The sequence below is a fragment of the Salmo trutta genome, chromosome 22, assembly GCF_901001165.1.
Source record: "Salmo trutta chromosome 22, fSalTru1.1, whole genome shotgun sequence".
NCBI lineage: Eukaryota > Metazoa > Chordata > Actinopteri > Salmoniformes > Salmonidae > Salmo > Salmo trutta.
In genome coordinates this window covers 6300496-6321185 of record NC_042978.1, presented here as the reverse complement: position 1 = coordinate 6321185, position 20690 = coordinate 6300496, and positions in this window count along the sequence as shown.

Below are 20690 nucleotides of genomic sequence, written 5' to 3'. Positions count from 1 at the left end.
TCCCGGATTATACGATTTTCAGATTATGAGACTGTAGAGGAAATTGATTAATTTAGCGACTGTTGTAATCGATATTCTGATATCCTTTGAGTTAATTTGGGAAATAGAAACTCAATCAAAACAATGTTCCCATGGTGCCCCAGGTTAATGAGTTAATAATTGCTTGATTCATTGCTTAATTCATTTAATCACGTAATTATAAACCGTTAATCATTCGATGAGCAACAGTCGTCACATTAACTAATACAACGTCACGACAGTGGACAACTACAAATACCTAGGTGTCTGGTTAGACTGTAAACTCTCCTTCCAGACTCACATTAAACATCTCCAATCCAAAATTAAATCTAGAATCTGCTTCCTATTTCGCAACAAAACATCCTTCACTCATGCTGCCAAACATACCCTCGTAAAAGTGATCATCCTACTGATCCTCGACTTCGGTGATGTCATTTATAAAATAGCCTCCAACACTCTACTCAACAAATTGGATGCAGTCTATCACAGTGCCATCCGTTTTGTCACCAAAGCCCCATATACTAACCACCACTGCGACCTGTATGCTCTCGTTGGCTGGTCCTCGCTTCATACTCGTCGCCAAACCCACTAGCTCCAGGTCATCTACAAGTCTTTGCTAGGTAAAGCCCCGACTTATCTCAGCTCACTGGTCACCATAGCAGCACCCACCCATAGCATGCGCTACAGCAGGCATATCTCACTGGTCACCCCCAAAGCCAATTCCTACTTTGGCCGCCTTTCCTTCCAGTTCTCTGCTGCCAATGACTGGAACGAACTGCAAAAATCACTGAAGCTGGAGACACATATCTCCCTCACTAGCTTTAAGCACCAGCTGTCAGAGCAGCTCACAGATCACTGCACCTGTACATAGCCCATCTGTAAATAACCCATCCATCTACTTCCTCCCCATACTGTATTTATTTATTTATCTTGCTCCTTTGCACCCCAGTATCTCTACTTGCACATTCATCTTCTGCACATCTACCATTCCAGTGTTTAATTGCTATATTGTAATTACTTCGCCACCATGGCCTATTTATTGCCTTACCTCCCTTATCTTACCTCATTTGCACACAATGTATATAGACTTTTTTTCTACTATATTATTGACTGTATGTTTGTTTATTCCATGTGTAAGTCTGTGTTGTTGTATGTATCGAACTGCTTTGCTTTATCTTGGCCAGGTCGCAGTTGTAAATGAGAACTTGTTCTCAACTAGCCTACCTGGTTAAATAAAGGTGAAATAAAAAAAATAAAAAAACGCTTAGCTGCGGTTTGACAAATAAAAATGATTTTGTCCATAATAATCTCATCATGTAGTAGGCTATTCCTGCACTGTATCTGCAAGCTGTTATTGTGACAAAACCAGTAGAGTTGAAAATGCGATGGAAAGCCATAAAAAAAAAAAAAAATTCAGTACATGGAAATGTAACCGCAGAAGTTCTTTATATGTGCACTACGTCATCACAGATGGCCATTAATCCTCAACAATTCAATCGGATGGAAACATCTCTGGTGGGAAAATGCGGAATTTAGAATATTTCCATGAAAATCTATCGCCAATTGGATGGAAACCTAGCTGGTCAGCAAAAATATCATTAAAAAAAATCAAATCAAATCAAATGTTATTTTATTGGTCACATACACATGGTTAACAGATGTTATTGCGAGTGAAGCGAAATGCTTGTGCTTCTACTTCTGAAAGTGCAGCAATATCTAACAAGTAATCTAACAATTCCACAACAACTACCTAATACACACAAATCTAAGTAAAGGAATGGAATAAGAAAATAAACATACAAATATATGGATGAGCAATGACTGAGTGGCATAGGCAAGATGCAACAGATGGTATAAAATACAGTATATACATATGAGATGAGTAATGCAAGACATGTAAACATTATTAAAGTGCCATTATTAAAGTGACTAGTGATCCATTTGTTAAAGTGGCCAATGATTTCAAGTCTGTATGTAGGCAGCAGCCTCAATGTGTTAGTGATGGCTGTTTTACAGTCTGATGGCCTTGAGATAGAAGCTGTTTTTCAGTCTTTTGGTCCCAGCTTTGATGCACCTGTACTGACCTCGCCTTCTGGATGATAGTGGGGTGAACAGGCAGTGGCTTGGGTGGTTGTTGTCCTGGAGGGCAGGTGGTTCGCCCCCGGTGATGCGTTATGCAGACCGCACTACCCTCTGGAGAGTCTGCGGTTAAGGGTGGTGCAGTTGCCGTACCAGGCGGTGATACAGCCCGACAGGATGCTCTCGATCGTGCATCTGTAAAAGTTTGTGGGTGATTTAGATGACAAGCCAAATTTCTTCAGCCTCCAGCCTCCTCACCATGCTGTCATGGGTGGACCATTTCAATTTGTCCGTGATGTGTACGTCGAGGAACTTAAAACTTTCCACTTTCTCCACTACTGTCACGTCGATGTGGACAGGATGGGGGTGCTCCCTATGCTGTTTCCTGAAGTCCAAGATCATCTCCTTTGTTTTGTTGATGTTGAGTGAGAGGTTATTTTCCTGACACCACACTCCGAGGGCCCTCACCTCCTCCCTGTAGGCCGTCTCGTCGTTGTTGGTAATTAAGCCTACCACTGTGGTGTCATCTGCAAACTTGATGATTGAGTTGGAAGAGTGCATGACCACACAGTCATGGGTGAACAGGGAGTACAGGAGAGGGCTGAGAACGCACCCTTGTGGGGCCCCAGTGTTGAGGATCAGCGGGGTTGAGATGTTGTTTCCCTCCTTCAGCACCTGAGGGCGGCCCGTCAGAAAGTCCATGACCCAGTTGCACAGGGCGGGGTCGAGACTCAGGTTCTCGAGCTTAATGACGAGTTTGGAGGGTACTATGGTGTTAAATGCTGAGCTGTAGTCAATGAACAGCCTTCTTACATAGATATTCCTCTTGTCCAGATGAGATAGGGCAGTGTGCAGTGTGATGGGGATATACACGGCTGTGACTATAATCGAAGAGAATTCTCTAGGAAGATAATGTGGTCGGCATTTGATTGTAAGGAATTCTACGTCAGGTGAACAAAAGGACTTGAGTTTCTGTATGTTGTTATGATTACACCACAAGTCATTAATCATAAGGCATACACCCCCGCCCTTCTTACCAGAGAGATGCTTGTTTCTGTCGGCGCAAAGCATGAAGAAACCAGGTGGCTGTACCGACTCTGACAACACATCCGGAGTGAGCCATGTTTCCATGAAACAGAGAATGTTACAATCTCTGATGTCTCTCTGGAAGGCAACACGTGCCCTAATTTCGTTCACTTTGTTGTCTAGAGATTGGACATTGGCAAGTGATATGTTCGACTCTGCTATTCAACCTGACGGCTTCACCATATTCCAAATGGATCTAATAGTGGCTTTTGAGAAGAGTTGGGTGGAGGGGTAATGTTTCCTCATAAACAATTCCTGATGTACCGACGTTGAAAACATCGCAAGCTTCTGTTCACCCAACCTGGAGTTCCTGACGCTAAAATGCTGAACCCACTATATACTGAGGGAATTCACTTACGTTATTATCATCACAGCTGTGTACATAAAACCACTAGCAAACACCAAGGTGGCACTCAGCAAAGTGTACAATATTAGCCAGCAAGAATTTGCTTCTTCTTCTTTGGTATCATGGCGCTCACACATTTTGTTTGTGCATGCCCCCACCAACTGTGTGGTAGAGTGTTCAATCACGTTACATTTGTGATACAAATTTTGTGATTTGCATCACCAACCAAACCTACACCTATTTACCACTTTAAAATAAAAATAGAAAAAAATCATAACTATTCTGCAATAAAATCTCCCAGGTACCCAGGTACTTCTCTGCAGCTGCCACCTACACTCAATATAAACCCACTACCTGATTCCACTACTTTGACCCTATCTGCTCCTGCACCATGCCAATGGCCTGGGAGGATGAGAAGCCACTGTTAATTCGAAATGACACAACGACAAGGCTCCAGTTTAACAACATTTACTAAACCGTATTAGCACACTACATGGTTGCCATTGCACTCAGGCCAGGTTCATCAACAACAAGACTGCTGCGCAGGCGCACTATAAACAGAGTGATAGCCCCGTAACAACAGAAATATAGGGATAATTAAAACATGAAATGAAAAGTCTCCCGCTTTTCTTTAAACACAAACAAAACAGCCACCACTCAACACATCCTGTAACTCTGAAGTCACATCTCATATACCCAAATACTTCTCTGCAGCAGCCACCACAACATCTATTTTCTGTGATTTACATTCCATTTCTGCAGTACAGTTGATAACCATTGCTATGATGCCAAGCCAACCTTATTGAAGCATAAATCACTCGTTGGCCTATCCCCCTAGGCTGGCCCAAATCTACTACTCACTGGAATCCTCTTGGGATCCCTCACTCTTGATCCATCCTCCTCAACTTTCTTCACGGCCTCAGCATACGACACCTTCTGCACTGCATTACTCTGACTATGGCCACTTCAACCTGCCTCTCTCGCACTGGACACTTCCGATCCCCAGCAACATGGGCACCCCTACAGTTGACACACAACTTTATCCACCGAAACTACACACTCCTCTGTCCCATGTCATTCTGCACTCTTCCCACATCTTGGAATCTCCCTCCTACACACTGTTGCGACATGACCATAAATGTTGCACCTAAAACAATGCAGTGGATTTGGCACAAAAGGTCTAACAGGATAACTGATATATCCTAACATGACTTTGTCGGGTAGAGGCTGACTCAAAACTTAAAAGGACTGACAGTGACTCCTCTGTTTCACCATGCTCCCCACCAGGTCTGCGACACACCAAACGGCGGGCGTCACAAATACCTGGAATCGTCAACCAATTGCTCCTGCTCCAAACTTAACACTACCCCAGAAATCACTCCTTTTTCAATGGAACCCTATTCCTAAGAGCAAAGCAAGAAACAGATCTTGACCCAAGTTGCGTGACATGGAGTTCCTGCTCCCTCTGATCAGAAGAAACACAAAGAAATATCACAAGTCCATTACAGGTTACCGTCACTGATTCAACTGCACCCAACTCTTTTCTCGCCTACCCTGAAACCACAAATGGATCTGCCAAAAGGCAAGGGTCCACTTTCTCCAAAAATGTCACTCCTTCTGGATCAGATTCGTCTTTATGTCCAATGATGCAAAGCTCGGGTTCCAAGCTATTCACCACATCTTCCACCTCACTTAACTCGTCCCTCATTCACATCCGTTCCCCTCCCCCCCCAGAACTCGGTCTGGCTCACAGCTCACTCTGTTTGCACTTCACATCAATTTTCTTCAACACCCCAGCTCCATTTTTATCGCCATCTTTCTCAGATTCAAATCCAACCTCTGCTTTCCTTATTCTCTTCAACCTCTTCTTCCTTTTTTTACACCTCCATTCCTCCTCAGAAATCCACGTTTCTGTGTTCCAATATTCCTGTTCTTGTTCCATGATTCCTCCTACAACAGCTCCGCCCCCTCTCCCCCGGAAGAAATCTTTATTGTCGCGGGTGACTTTAACAAAGCCTGTCTAAACATTTTTTATCAGATAATATCACCAACATGTATCCTGCTCCACAAGATGATCTAGAGTGCTTGACCATGTATAGACAAACATTGTGACATGTATAATGCCTTCCCCCACCTCCCATTTCGGCCAATCAGATCAGGTCTTTCTGTACCTACTCCCTGCCTACAACCAGCAACTCAAGAGGGAGCCACCAACACAGAGAATAGTGAGGAGCTGGACAGAGGAGGCAGACTCAATGCTGTAGGATTGTTTCGAGAATACTGATTGAAATGTGTTAAAAGATTCATCCACCCATCACTTGGCGAAGCCCACCACTATGCATGCACGTTTTCTTAACCGCAACTGGATGGATCAATAAATAATTACTGTGGGAATTAATATCACTGAATGACCATAATATTGGAATAAAGTAAGCTAATACCATTGAAGTCATGTATCAAATTGTTGCTTACTGAAACTCCCAGTCATCCAACCATTTTAAATAATTTAAAGCAATAGCCGTGTGTTATCAACTATAATTTCAGTACCATTTTGTTTGGGTTTGAGACTAGGGTGGGGACTCCTCTAGATAAATCAATCAATGTCAGATTTTTGTTTTCACTGAATCTCTGTTTGGATATTTGGTTACAATTAGGCTGGTGGTAGATAATCTATGAATCAATCAAATGTATTTATAAAACCTTTTTTACATCAGCAGATGTCACAAAGTGCTATACAGAAACCCAGCCTAAAACCCCAAACAGCAAGCAATGCAGATGTAGAAGCACACTGGCTAGGAAATACTCCCTAGAAAGGCAGGAACCTAGGAAGAAACCTAGAGGGACCAGGCTCTGAGGGGTGGCCAGCACTTCTGGCTGTGCCGGGTGGAGATTATAGGAGTACATTGCCATTTCGGCCAGATTGTTTTTCAAGATGTTCAAACGTTCATAGATGACCAGCAGGGTTAAATAATAATCACAGTGGTTGTAGAGGGTGCAACAGGTCAGTACCTCAGGAGTAAATGTCAGTTGGCTTTTCATAGCCGAGCAATCAGAGTTCGAGACAGCAGGTGTGTTAGAGAGAGAGAAAGAGAGAGACGAAAACAGCAGGTCTGGGACAAGGTAGCACATCCAGTGAACAGGGCAGGGTTCCATAGCCGCAGGCAGAAAAGTTGAAACTGGAGCAGCAGCACGATCAGGTGGACTGAGGATAGCCAGGAGTCATCAGGCCAGGTAGTCCTGAGGCATGATCCTAGGGCTCAGGTCCTCCAGGAAGGGAGGGAGAGAATTAGAGGGAGCATACTTAAATACACACAGGAAACCAGATAAGACAAGAGAATTACACCAGGTATAACAGACTGACCCTAGCCCCCTGGCACATAGACTATTGCAGCATAGATACTGGAGGCTCAGACAGGGGTGGGTCGGGGTACACTAGTAAGCCAGTGACTCAGCCTCCGTAATATGGTCAGAGGCAGAGAATCCCAGTTGAGAAAGGGGAGCCGGCCAGGCAGAGACAGCAAGGGCGGTTCGTCACTCCAGTGCCTTGCCGTTCACCTTTGCACCCCTGGGCCAGACTACACTCAATCATAGGACCTACTGAAGAGATGAGTCTTCAGTAAAGACTTAAAGGTCGAGACTGAGTCTGCGTCTCTCATGAGGCAGACCATTCCATAAAAATGTTGCTCTATAGGAGAAAGCCCTGCCTCCAGCTGTTTGCTTAGAAATTCTAGGGACAAGGAGGCCTGTGTCTTGTGACCATAGCGTATGTGTAGGTATGTACGGCAGCACCAAATCGAAGAGATGGGTAGGAGCAAGCCCATATACTGTTTTGTTAGGTTAACAGTATAACCTTGAAATCAGCTCTAGCCTTAACAGGAAGCCAGTGTAGAGAGGCTAGCACTGGAGCAATAAGATCAAATTCTTTGGATCTAGTCAAGATTCCAGCAGCCGTGTTTAGCACTAACTGAAGTTTATTTAGTGCTTTATCCGGGTAGCCGGAGATCTATTAGTTTGCTAATCTATCACTCACTGATCAGACACATTTAGCATGCCATAATGTATTATTTTGCGATTGACTCGCGCATAGGCAACTCAAAAGCCTGCGGAGGTTGTGAAATATGAACACCAGACTCCTATCCTTTTAAAAAAAACAGATTGTTGTTTTTTTCTGTGCGTATCTTGATGAAGATAGTTCCAATTTAAAACACTACGCCTGCTCTCTACTAGGTGTAGAATGTACGCCCAGGCGTAGCTCATAGACGGGCTTACGTCCAGGTGGTGCAGGCATCATTTTTATTAGAATTATGACCCACTTACGACCAACTGGTGCAACCGGCCCCAGGTGCTTTCGCTCTCTGCGGCTGACGTGAGGAAAACTCTCAAGGGTGTATACTCACAAAGCTGCCGGCTCAGATGACAGCCCTGGCCCCGTCCTCAGAGTGTGTGCTGACCAGCTGGTGGGCATCTTCTCGGACATCTTCAACCTGTCCCTGTCCCAGGCAGTAGTCCCCACCTGCTTTAAAGGAGACCACCATCGTCCTAGTGCCCAAGAAAAAGAAGGTGACATGTCCAAATGACTGTCGGCCCATCGCGCTCACATTGGTCATCATGAAGTGCTTCGAGAGGCTGGTCATGACCCACATCAAGGCCAGCATGCCAGTCAGACTTGACCCACTCCAATTTGCCTACCACTCCAACAGATCCATGGAAGATGCCATTTCCATCGCTATTCACACGGCTGTAACACATCTGGACAAGAGGAACATCTATATGAGAATGCTATTGACTACAGTTCAGCATTCAACACTATTGTACCCACCAAGCTCAGAGCCCTAGGTCTGGACACCACCCTCTGCAACTGGATCCTGACGGGCAGACCACAGGCTGTGAGGTTTGGCAAAAACACCTCCTCCACACTGACTCTTAACACAGGGGCCCCCCAGGGGTGTGTCCTCAGTCCTCTGCTGTACTCCCTGTTCACCCACGACTGCGTGGCTTTGCACGACACCAACTCCATCATCAAGTTTTCTGATGACACCGCGGTTTATGGCCTGATAACCAACGATGAGTCAGCCTATAGGGAATAAGTAAGTGAACTGGCATTGTGGTGTCATGACAACAACCTATCTCTCAATGTCAGCAAAACAAAGGAGTTGATTGTTGACTTCAGAGAGCAGAGGAGGGAACATGCCCCGATTCACATCAACAGGACGGAAGCAGAGTAAGTTTTAAGTTCCTTGGTGTCCACATCACCGAGGACTTGTCATGGACCAACAACACCAGCAATCGCCAAGAGGGCGCAACAGCATCTCTACTTCCTAAGGTGGCTGAAGAAATTTGGTATTCCGCCCCCGGGCCTCTCCAATACTGCACCATCGAGAGCGTCCTGACCGGTTGCATCATGGCCTGGTACAGGAATTGCTCCGTCCACGACCGCAAGACCCTCCAGCGGGTGGTGAAGACGGCCCAGTACATCACTGGGACTGTGCTTGAGGATGGCACGCAGCATTAGTAAGTCCTCACACACCCCAGCCACGAGCTGTTCTCTCCCAGACGGTATCAGAGCATGAGGTCTGATACCAACAGGCTCAGAGACCGTTTCTATCTACAAGCCATCAGACTGATGAACACTTGAACTTGGCTGACCACCTAATCTGATTCTCTGCACCTTTTTTAGCACACTCACTCACACATTCATATGTAGTGCATTCGGAAAGTATTCAGACACCTTGACTTTTTCCACATTTTGTTACATTACAGCATTATTCTAAAATTGATTAAATAAAACATTTCCCTCATCATTCTACACACAAAACCCCATAATGACAAAGCAAAAACAGGTTTTTAGAATTTTTTGTAAATTTATTACAAATAAAAAACAGATACCTTATTTACATAAGTATTCAGATCCCTTGCTATGAGACTCGAAATTGAGCTCTGGTACGTCCTGTATCCATTGATCATCCCTGAGATGTTTCTTCAACTTGATTAGAGTCTACCTGTGATAAATTCAAATGATTGGACATGATTTGTAAAGGCACACACCTGTCTATATTTGACAGTGCATGTCATAGCAAAAACCAAGCTACAGTATGAGGTCGAAGGAATTGTCCGTAGAGCTCCGAGACAGGATTGTGTCAAGGCACATATCTGGGGAAGGACACCAAAAAATGTCTGCAGCATTGAAGGTCCCCAAGAACACAGTGATCTACATCATTCTTAAATGGAAGAAATTTGGAACCACCGAGACTCTTCCTAGAGCTGACTGCCCGGCCAAACTGAGCAATCGGGGGAGAAGGGCCTTGGTCAGGTAGGTGACCAAGAACCCGATGGTCACTCTGAAGAAGCTCCAGGGTTCCTTTTTTATTTAACTAGGCAAGCCAGTTAAGAACAAATTCTTATTTACAATGACGGTCTACCCCGGCCAAACCCGAACGACGCTGGGCCAATTGTGCGCCGCCCTATGGGACTCCCAATCACGGCCAGTTGTGATACAGCCTGGAATCAAACCAGGGTTTGTAGTGACGCCTCTAGCACTGAGATGCAGTGCCTTGTACCGCTGCACCACTCGGGAGCCCCCGCGTCACTCGGGAGCCCCCAAACATCCTAGTCTTGTTGTTCAATGTCCTCTAGGGACAACTGCAGCAGAGGGGGCAAAGCCCAGGGTTGATCTCTCAAACTGAAACAAATGACTATGTGAACTGAACCATTTATTTTAATGGACTAATCAATTCTCTTGGTTTTCTCTAGTATTACTCTCTAGTATTATTATCAGCAGTATAAAAAGACATCTGTAGAGTACAAGTAGTAGCCACTTTCTGAAGGTCAACAGTAACACCCCAAAATATATTTTTTACAAACCCAGTCTTTATACATCTTTGTGTTTCCAAAATAGTGTAAGTAATTACCCATTTTTAACCACCTTAAAAATAAAATAAAAAAAACAGAATCCCTATAGCAGTTGTCAAGCCTGACACAGATAAAAACGCTGAGCTCCTAGCCTAATTCAGGACGACTTTATCATGTTTGACCAATATGCAACAGTCTTTTTGTCTGTAATGTCTTTTTCGTTGTGTTGGACCCCAGGAAGACTAACTGTCGCCATTGGTGTCAGCTAATGGGGATCCCAATAAAATAAAAAATAAATATATGCATGACCTCAAGCATAAACATATTTTCTTATATTTAAAATGATTATTTTCCTATTTCCCCCAAAGACAACCCTAGATGTCATCGCTCAACAGAAAAGGGAACAAAGAAGTCACTTGCACAAACAAACCAAAACAGAAGGGGTTTCAAACTGGTTCTGAATGTGTCCCCTGTATGTCAGCAAAGGAACTAGAAAGGGACCTAAAAGACACCCACCATGGATGCCCACTAGATTTGCCTCAGAAAAGACAAACTAAAAGAAAAAACACACAAGAACCTAGGATAGGGAGTTATAAAGAATACGGACCGAACTAAACAGGTGAGAACACGAGATTCAGGCTTTGTTGGTTACTTAAAGAGAAAGTGCTAACATGAGGCATAGCTCTGCCAACATCTATTTTTCTCACTGATGCATTCTTCTTCTGTGGATTTTATATGGGTTTGGCAACCAACTTTAAGGTGATTACTGCCACCAATGGGACTGGAGTGTGGACCAGAGACAGTGAAGGTCTAAATCCTACCCAATATTCTTGTCTCCCTAAGGAAAGGAAATACATAATTAAATATTACATCCCCTGAAAATTTCCCCAGAAGTTCACTTCATCCTGGCTCTTCAACACCATTACTCCTCAAATGTAATAACAATCGCTTCCTTTACCTCCCATGTTTCTGGCACTGAAATAGAACATGTTTCACTGTCTCCTGACAATGATCACACCTCCCAGTCAGATGTTTCCCCACAAATTACAATGTACTATTGAGCCTCGTGTGTTCCAGTCTCAGCCTTGTGATGATACTTTTCTCCCTTCTCTCTCGGCCTCATGACCTCCCTGCCCCCACTTTTTCCTGGATCTCATACAGGTGTCTTCCCTTTCTCTCCCTCTTGCCATTTGTTTTTAACCACTGTTCTTATTAACCCCTTGGCTTCTGCTTTATTGATTGACAATTCCATCTCAACATTAAGATGTTTAATAGCCTGTTTGGCGACAACATCCACCTCCTTATTCCCCTCTACTCCAACATGAGCTGGAACCCAGAGGAACATCACAAATACCCTAATCCGTTTCACCCTATACAAGCAGTGTAAAACCTCATACAATACATCCCGTCTGCTCTGAGACACAAATTAATTTAAACTCATCAGTGCTGCACAGGAGTCAGAGCAGATGACTACCCTGTCTGGCCTCACCTCTTCCACCCACTCTGCAGCCAATAGTATGGCCAACATCTCCATTGTGTAAACAGATCAATTATTCGTTGCTCTTTTTGTCACTGTCACCTTAAACTCAGAAACACTCAAATCTGCACCTGTCCTCCCTGTTTTAGGGTCCTTAGATCCATCTGTGAATATATTCAAGAAAGCATAGTATTGTGTTCTTAAATGTTCTCTAAATTGACTCCTTCCTCAACATCTCTTACCCTCTCAAGCAATCCTAGATGTATCAATGGCTGAGGGAGAAACCAAGGTGGGATAGCAGGAAGATCCAGAGGGGCTAAACTCCCTTACAAACAACCCCATCTCTCTCACCATGCCATTGCCTTTCCACCCAAAGCTTGTATTCAGATTTCGTTCATGTTCCGAGCACTCTTGGAGTACCTTTTTTTTGTAGGGTGTGTAACCTTATGTCCTTGTCTTCTTAACTTTAACGCCATCTCTCCCAACTGTACCTCCATTGCTGCCACCAGAGGGGTCCTGAGTACTCCACAACATACTGTATTCTTAGGGCTTGGATTACATCTAACTTATATTGCTATATATTGCATTTTCAACGGCATTCTATCTGACCCCATTCCTGACAAGCATCACATTCAATATTTTCTTTCCTTTGACAACAACTCTGTTAATATGCTCTGCCCATGTCATTCGAGTGTCAAATCAGACCCCCAGGAACCTAAATCCTCCCACCCTCTCCAGATTCCTTCCATACAACTTCAAGTATATTTCCACCCCAACCTTCCTTCTATAAAAAAAATCTGTTTTCTCAAATGGAAACTCGAAGCCTCACGTGAGGGGCCATTGCTCAACTTCACTAATCACTTCTTGACATTTTCTGGCTGTATGGGTAATATTTCTACCTCTCTTCCACAGTGCCCCGTCATCCGCAAACAATGACCCCCCAATATCAAGTCTCACATGAGAGAATACATCGTCAAACAGAATGGAAAACAACAAAGCACTAATGACACTTCTCTGGGGGGTACCATTATCTACCTCGTAGCTTTCTGATACAGAGCTCCCCACCCTCAGTTATTCATCGCCCCAAAATAAAATCCTTTATCCAGTTAAAAACCATTCCTTCAACCCCCATGTTATCCAGCTTGATAAGTAGGCCTTCCTTCCTTCCGCATCACATCATATCATAAGCCTTCTCTACATCAAACAAAATGGCTACCACCACCTCCTTATTTGCCTGTGTCTTCCGTATGACCGACTCAAGGCACAGTACAGGATCCATCGTTCCCCTGCCTTTCCTGAACCCACTTTGATCTGGTGACATTGGTCCTCTACTCTCCAGAAAGTAAGTCAGCCTTTCCATTATCATCCTTTCCATAAGTTTACATACATGATATGTAAACGCCATCGGCCTATCAGCGGAGGCTGGTGACTTGAACAATTGAGGAGGATGGGAGACCCACGGTATAGGCACGTAACACACGGAGAAATCGTCAAAGAATAATTATTTTAACCTAAAGCATTTAATAAATACATTTATAGTACAATATTATGAGGAATGGGAATGAGAGGGCTACTTACACCGTGTTGGAAAGGGATCACAGCAGTGATTGAATGAGTGTATGAGGCATGAGTGTAGGTGTTCAGAGGCTTGACCAGTGCATGACAGGATTTGACTGGGAAGACAAAAAACAATAACACAAAACACTACATAGTTAGACAAAAGAGCTAAGAATGAGTTAGTCCAAGCAAGGAGTAAAATCATTGATGTGTAATAATGTGATTGTGTATGTGATTGACTCTACATACAGGAATGAGAGAAAATGTATAGGGGTACTCACAGTGCCTGGAGGGGAAAAATTCAATGTGCCAGTGGATGAGTGCACACATGAGACGTGGCTTCAGTTCATGTCAGGAGAAAGTTGACAAAGGTAGTGGAGTGGAGTAGTCACCACCTCTTAATAAGGGAACAGGAGAGGGACTTAGCTGTAAATACAAATAGCAGATACATTCCATTACAGCTGCGCCACCGTAGGTTTGGACAACGAGTTTCTCTATGAACTTAAACTCAGACATCTCAAAATTCATAAAGTCAAAGTTCGATATGTTCAGCAAGTAAAGCATCATGACGTGCAATTACCTCTAGAAGCTCCTTGTAGTTGCCCTTGTCGGCGGAACTTTCCATCTCCTCGTGTCCTCTAAAAGCAAATTCTTGCATGCCCAAAAACGCAGGCACGGCCAGCAATACAGGCGGCTTGATAAAAGGCTCCCTGTTAACCAGCTATACTTTTGATACCAGGTGGTATTGAATGCCCTCACCTTTTCATCCTTCTTCATGAAACTGATCTCAGGCAGATGTCGACCCTCGCTTTTAATTTGCACCTTTTCCGTGTACCCCAGAAAATGAAAGGGGTTCTTCAACACAAAAAAAAAACATAATGCTCTGTGGCTCAATCCCAATACAACTCAATAGGTTCCTTCTCTGATCATAATTCTATGATTGGATGGACAACAAGTCAGTTCATACTGCAAAAGCTTTGACTGGTTAGAGGACGTCCTCCGGAAGTGGTCATAATTACCATGTATGTCTATGGAAAGGGGTGAGGCCTACAAGCCTCCTAGGTTATGTATTGAAGTCGATAAAGCCGGATTCGGATGGAAGCTAGTTTGTCCTCCGGCTGCACCATTGTGCTAACCCAGACAGTGCTGTTACAGTTACTATAGACCTTCATTGCAAAAAAGTGTTATTTAATCAATTATTTGGTGACATATGAATATATTTAATATAGTTTTATCTAATAAGGATAACTTTTTTAATGTTTCACCATTTTTATTTTTATGAAATTTCACCTAGGATGGTCCTCCCCTTCCTCCTCTGAGCAGTCTCCACTGCGGCCTATAGCTTAAAGGACTAGTAGGGTCTTTCCCTGGTTTCCGTATCAGCACCACTACAGCCTGCTTCCAACTTCATGGCAGTTTCCCTTCCTGCCACACCTTATCGTAAAGGCCCAATACTTTCCCCATTGCAGTGTCACTGAGATGTGGCCATCATGATGTAACACATTTTATCCTTCCCAGGATATATTACCCCAGCATTAGCTAATGCTCTCTTCATCTCAGCCAACGTAAAAGGGGCATTCAATGCATCCCCCACCGTCTCGCTCTGATCCAGGACCCCTGGATGTTCTCCTTTGACCCTCTCTCTCCAACACTGCCCCTCTTCTGTCAGATTATTTGAGCTGTGCACCTTCACAAATGCCTGGGCTAACATCTCTGCCTTGTCCATATCTCTCACAGCAACAATCGCCCCACTTTTCAGCACAGGGAGATCCCAATCTCGTCTGACCCCACACATCCTCTTAATCATCTCCCATACCTCTCCCACAGGACTGGCACATATACTCTCTCTTAGCTGTCTTAATGATCCTCCTTACTACTGCTTGTGCTTGTTTATACTGAATCTGTGACATGGTAAGGTTGGACCCAGGTCCAGAGAAGAGACCAGACGAGGAATCAGTGCTTAAGGATAAACATAATACACTACTCAAAAAAATAAAGGGAACACTAAAATAACACATCCTAGATCTGAATGAATGAAATAATCTTATTAAATACTTTTTTCTTTACATAGTTGAATGTGCTGACAACAAAATCACACAAAAATAATCAATGGAAATCCGATTTATTTCAATACATCATATTGAAATATGATGTATTGTCAATCAGTGTTGCTTCCTAAGTGGACAGTTTGATTTCACAGAAGTGTGATTGACTTGGAGTTACATTGTGTTGTTTAAGTGTTCCCTTTATTTTTTTGAGCAGTGTACTTTATTGAGAAATGGTAGCCTCAGGATCACAGTACACTTGGAAAAAAAAAATACTCAGTCTCAAAACCTCACTCAGAAACCACCCACACACGGTAAATAATTCAAGCTTCTTCAAAGGACAACAGAAACACACCTCTTTTAACAGGGAAATCATAATGAGTAAATTGGACACACCTGAGTGTCGTTAATGTCTCTAGGACGGTGTCTGCCGCCCTCTAGTGAAAGGTGGAACCATGACAGAATTATGGGACCTTTTAAACATTCCGAAAGCCCCGTTCCTACACTTCACTGCTTCTCTACACTCTTCAGTCCACCAGGGAACTGCATTACTCTTTCTCCCCCCGTACTCATAGGAATCACCTCACTTGCGGCCCTTACTATTGCTCCTCTTACACCATCAATCACTGTTTCCATATCTGAATTGAGATCAACCCGAGACAGCTCCTGTTCACTCAACTCCTGAAACTGAACCCACTCCACTTTCCAAAATATACATCTTCTCAATCCATTTCCTACTGAATCTTCCACCCTCAATCCTACAATACACCTGATAGGATAATGATCCGTACCCCCTGTAGATTCCTCCAAAACCTCCCAACTACATCTGCCTGCCATTCAACTTGAGATCAAAGTAAGATCCAGAGCAGATTCATCTCCAGTTACTAGGTCAATCCTGGTTCCTCGGCCGTCATCAAGACTCACAAGACCTTTCTCATCCAGTAGTTCCTTGTCCATTTACATCAGACTCCCCAGAGCTTAGGTCCTATCTTGACTTTCTAGATTCCCAACTCTATTCTCTTACACAGGTTGTAAAAGTTGACTATTACCATATTCCCCCCTCCAAACCACACCTCTACCACTACATACTCCTGTTTATCTCCCTCTTCTTAACACCTATATGGGATCCCCGGCTTTATAATGGTAGCACACCCTCCTCCTCCCCCTGCCACCCTAGCTCTACGGACTGCAACATAACCTTGTAAAATCTAGAGTAGGTTTAAGCCATGTCTCCTGGAGACAATAACATATCAGGTTTGGCTGGTAACTCCTCATGAAACTGTCTGAACTCTTACCCATTAGCCATCAAACTTCTGGCATTCCATTGAAGGATTAATACCATTATGAAAATGAACCAATACATGATTCCTGGCTGGACTGATTCTCAATCTTATTGAGGTCATCCTGTACAATTTCCCATGTCAATCCTGTGATCCCAAGATACCTCACTGCCTCCCCCACTATGATCTGTATCTTCTTAGTCTTCGATTGTAATTTTTCTGTGCAATTGATTGCTGCTGTCACTACATCACGCCAAACCTGAATCCCGATCTGCCCTGGAATACCTGCTCTTCCAGGTGCCCTTCACTGCCTCTGCATACGCAATTTTTCACTCATTCCTCACCTGCTGCACTTCCAAACTGTCTTTTCATCACTGAACAACCCCCATATCCCGCAATATGGCGCCCCCACAGTTATAGCACTTTAACTGGACCATCTCCAAATTCCCCATATGGATGTTTTCCCCCACACTTCTCCTATTGCGTTTACACACTGCCGCCACATGCCCAAACATATGAGTTATAGCAATGCAATGGTCATCTGGAGGCGCTTTGCCTCCCTTAAAGTGGTCCTTTATTTCTTTCACGTTAATCATTTCTGGAACTCCTGTAATAACTCCCATCACCCACTGTCGTGCAGTTTGATCCAGCATGCTACTATCAACAAGTTTATATACCTGCTTGAGTTTGAGTGTCTTCTCATGCTGTTTAGCATTGAAACACACCACCACCTAACTTCCATCACAAAGAACAGGCTCTGAATAGTATCGTTTTTTGCTTTCGTTTGAAATTCAGGGTAGTTGCATGAATTTGGTTAGTGTTTTTGTTTTTGGTAATTAGTCTTAATTTGTTAATCCAAAACATATTTTGTTTTTGTGGTGTTTTTTGTGGGGTTTTTTACGATCCCGTATAGAGCCTTTTGTAATCTCTGCTTTCACCAGGATCTAATGTTTTTTGGCCCAAATATGCCAGTCTAGAACCTAGGTACTGTATGTCTGCAAAGCACATGCACGCCTCCTATGGTACGTGGGCAGGGTTGGGAAATAACGGATTACAAAAAAACGTTAAATGTAATCGGTTACGTTACCAGCAAAAAGATTGTAATCAGACTACAGATACTTTTGAAAAACAAGATGAGTACGTTGAGGATTACTTTTAAATTCAGAAAGGATGTTTGTGAAAAAAAATCTTTGACAGTTCTCTTTTTCTCAATGACATTTAAATCAAAATGTGTTTGATGGATTGTGGGAAAAGAGCAGGAATAGGCTTTTGTTGGCTACAATCCAAGCTATGTCTTAAAATGGTGTGACTGCTGTCGGCATCCAAAGATTACCTAGCTTGAATAAATGCTTGGAGGTAAGGATGACAGCAGTGGTGGAACAAGCTTCCCCCTAAAGTCAGGACAGAGTAGTCCCTGCCCATCTTCCAAAAACGTCTGAAACCCTAACTCTTTGGATAGTAAACAACTCTCAAGGCACCCCGACACCCCCCTCTCCCCCCCAAAAAGGCCCTTGTCTTTTCCTTCTAGCACTGACTTTGCTGATAAATAACGTTACCTTGTTGAGGAAAAATGTACGTTTGTGATGTGTTGTTGTCTTGCCTAGCTATCTTAAGATGAATGCACTAATTGTAAGTTGCTCTGGATAAGAGCGTCTGCTTAATGACTAAAACGTAAATGCATACGTCATCCCAAATCAGAAGCCAAGCATCAGATCCTTATAGAAAAAATGAAGTAGACCCAAATCCAAATGTAGAAGTTGTAGGCCTATGCCTACTATTTGACTAATATGCATGTGGCCCACTTTTCAGTTAGCATGATCATGTTTTCTTTCACTTTAATTATTAACCAAAGCAAAACCAAAACAAAATATCCCTTGCCTATCTCCTTCAAAAGAAGCTACAGGGCTATAGAAATAACAACTATATAAATAATAGCATTCAAATACATTATTCCATACCTTATTGTTTTCCTTTTTCATCAGTAGTTCTGGTCAGGTGAAGCAGGTGCTAAACTACAGGACTGCTTTGCTATCACAGACTGGAACATGTTCCGGGATTCTTCCGATGGCATTGAGGAGTACACCACATCAGCCACTGGCTTTATCAATAAGTGCATCGAGGACCTCGTCCCCACAGTGCCTGTACGCACATACCCCAACCAGAAGCCATGGATTACAGGCAACATTTGCACTGAGCTAAAGGGTAGAGCTGCAGCTTTCAAGGTGTGGGACTCTAACCTGGAAGCTTATAAGAAATCCTGCTACGCCCTCAGATGAACCATCAAACAGGCAAAGCATCAATACAGGGTTAAAATTGAATAGTACAACACCGGCTCCGACGCTGGTCTTATGTGGAAGGGCTTGCAAACTATTACGGACTACAAAGGGAAGCACAGCCGCGAGCTGCCCAGTGACACGAGCTTACCAGACGAGCTAAATCACTTCTATGCTCGCTTCGAGGCAAGCAACACTGAGGCATGCATGAGAGCATCAGCTGTTCCGGACAACTGTGTGATCACGCTCTCCGTAGCCAACGTGAGTAAGACCTTTAAACAGGTCAACATTCACAAGGCTGCAGGCCAGACGGATTACCAGGACGTGTGCTCCGGGCATGTGCTGACCAACTGGCAGATGTCTTCACTGACATTTTCGACATGTCCCTGATTGAGTCTGTAATACCAACATGTTTCAAGCAGACCACCATAGTCCCTGTGACCAAGAACACGAAGGCAACCTGCCTAAATGACTATAGACCTGTAGAACTCACGTCCATAGCCATGAAGTGCTTTGAAAGGCTGGTAATGGCTCACATCAACACCATTATCCCAGAAACCTGGACCCACTCCAATTTGCATACCGCCCAAACAGATCCACAGATGATGCAATCTCTATTGCACTCCACACCGCCCTTTCCCACCTGGACTAAAGGAACACCTATGTGAGAATGCTATTCATTGACTACAGCTCAGCGTTCAACACCATAGTACCCTCAAAGCTCATCACTAAGCTAAGGATCCTGGGACTAAACACCTCCCTCTGCAACTGGATCCTGGACTTCCTGACAGGCCACCCCCAGGTGTTGAGGGTAGGTAGCAACACATCCGCCACGCTGATCCTCAACACTGGAGCCCCTCAGGGGTGCGTGCTCAGTCCCCTCCTTTACTCCCTGTTCACTCACGACTGCATGGCCAGGCACGACTCCAATACTATCATTAAGTTTGCAGACGACACAACAGTGGTAGGCCTGATCACCGACAACAACGGGACAGCCTATAGGGAGGAGGTCAGAGACTTGGCCGGGTGGTGGCAGAATAACAACCTATCCCTCAACGTAACCAAGACTAAGTTGATGATTGTGGACTACAGGAAAAGGAGGACCGAGCACGTCCCCATTCTCATCAACGGGGCTGTAGTGGAGCAGGTTGTGAGCTTCAAGTTCCTTGGTGTCCACATCACCAACAAACTAGAATGGTCCAAACACACCAAGACAGTCGTGAAGAGGGCACGAAAAAGCCTATTCCCCCTCAGGAAACTAAAAAGATTTGGCATGGGTCCTCAGATCCTCAAAAGGTTCTATAGCTACAACATCGAGAGCATAATGACTGGTTGCATCACTGCCTGGTACGGCAATTGCTTGGCCTCCGACCGCAAGGCACTACAGAGGGTTATCTCTCTGTTTATCATATATGCATAGTCACTTTAACCATATCTACATGTACATACTACCTCAATCAGCCCGACTAACCCGTGCCTGTATATAGCCTCGCTACTGTTATTTTTCAGTTGTTTTTATTTCTTCACTTACCTATTGTTCACCCAATACCTTTTTTGCACTGTTGGTTAGAGCCTGTAAGTAAGCATTTCACTGTAAGGTCTACACCTGTTGTATTCGGCGCACATGACAAATAAACTTTTATTTGATTTAGTTGTGGTCATTATTTCCAGATCACATTT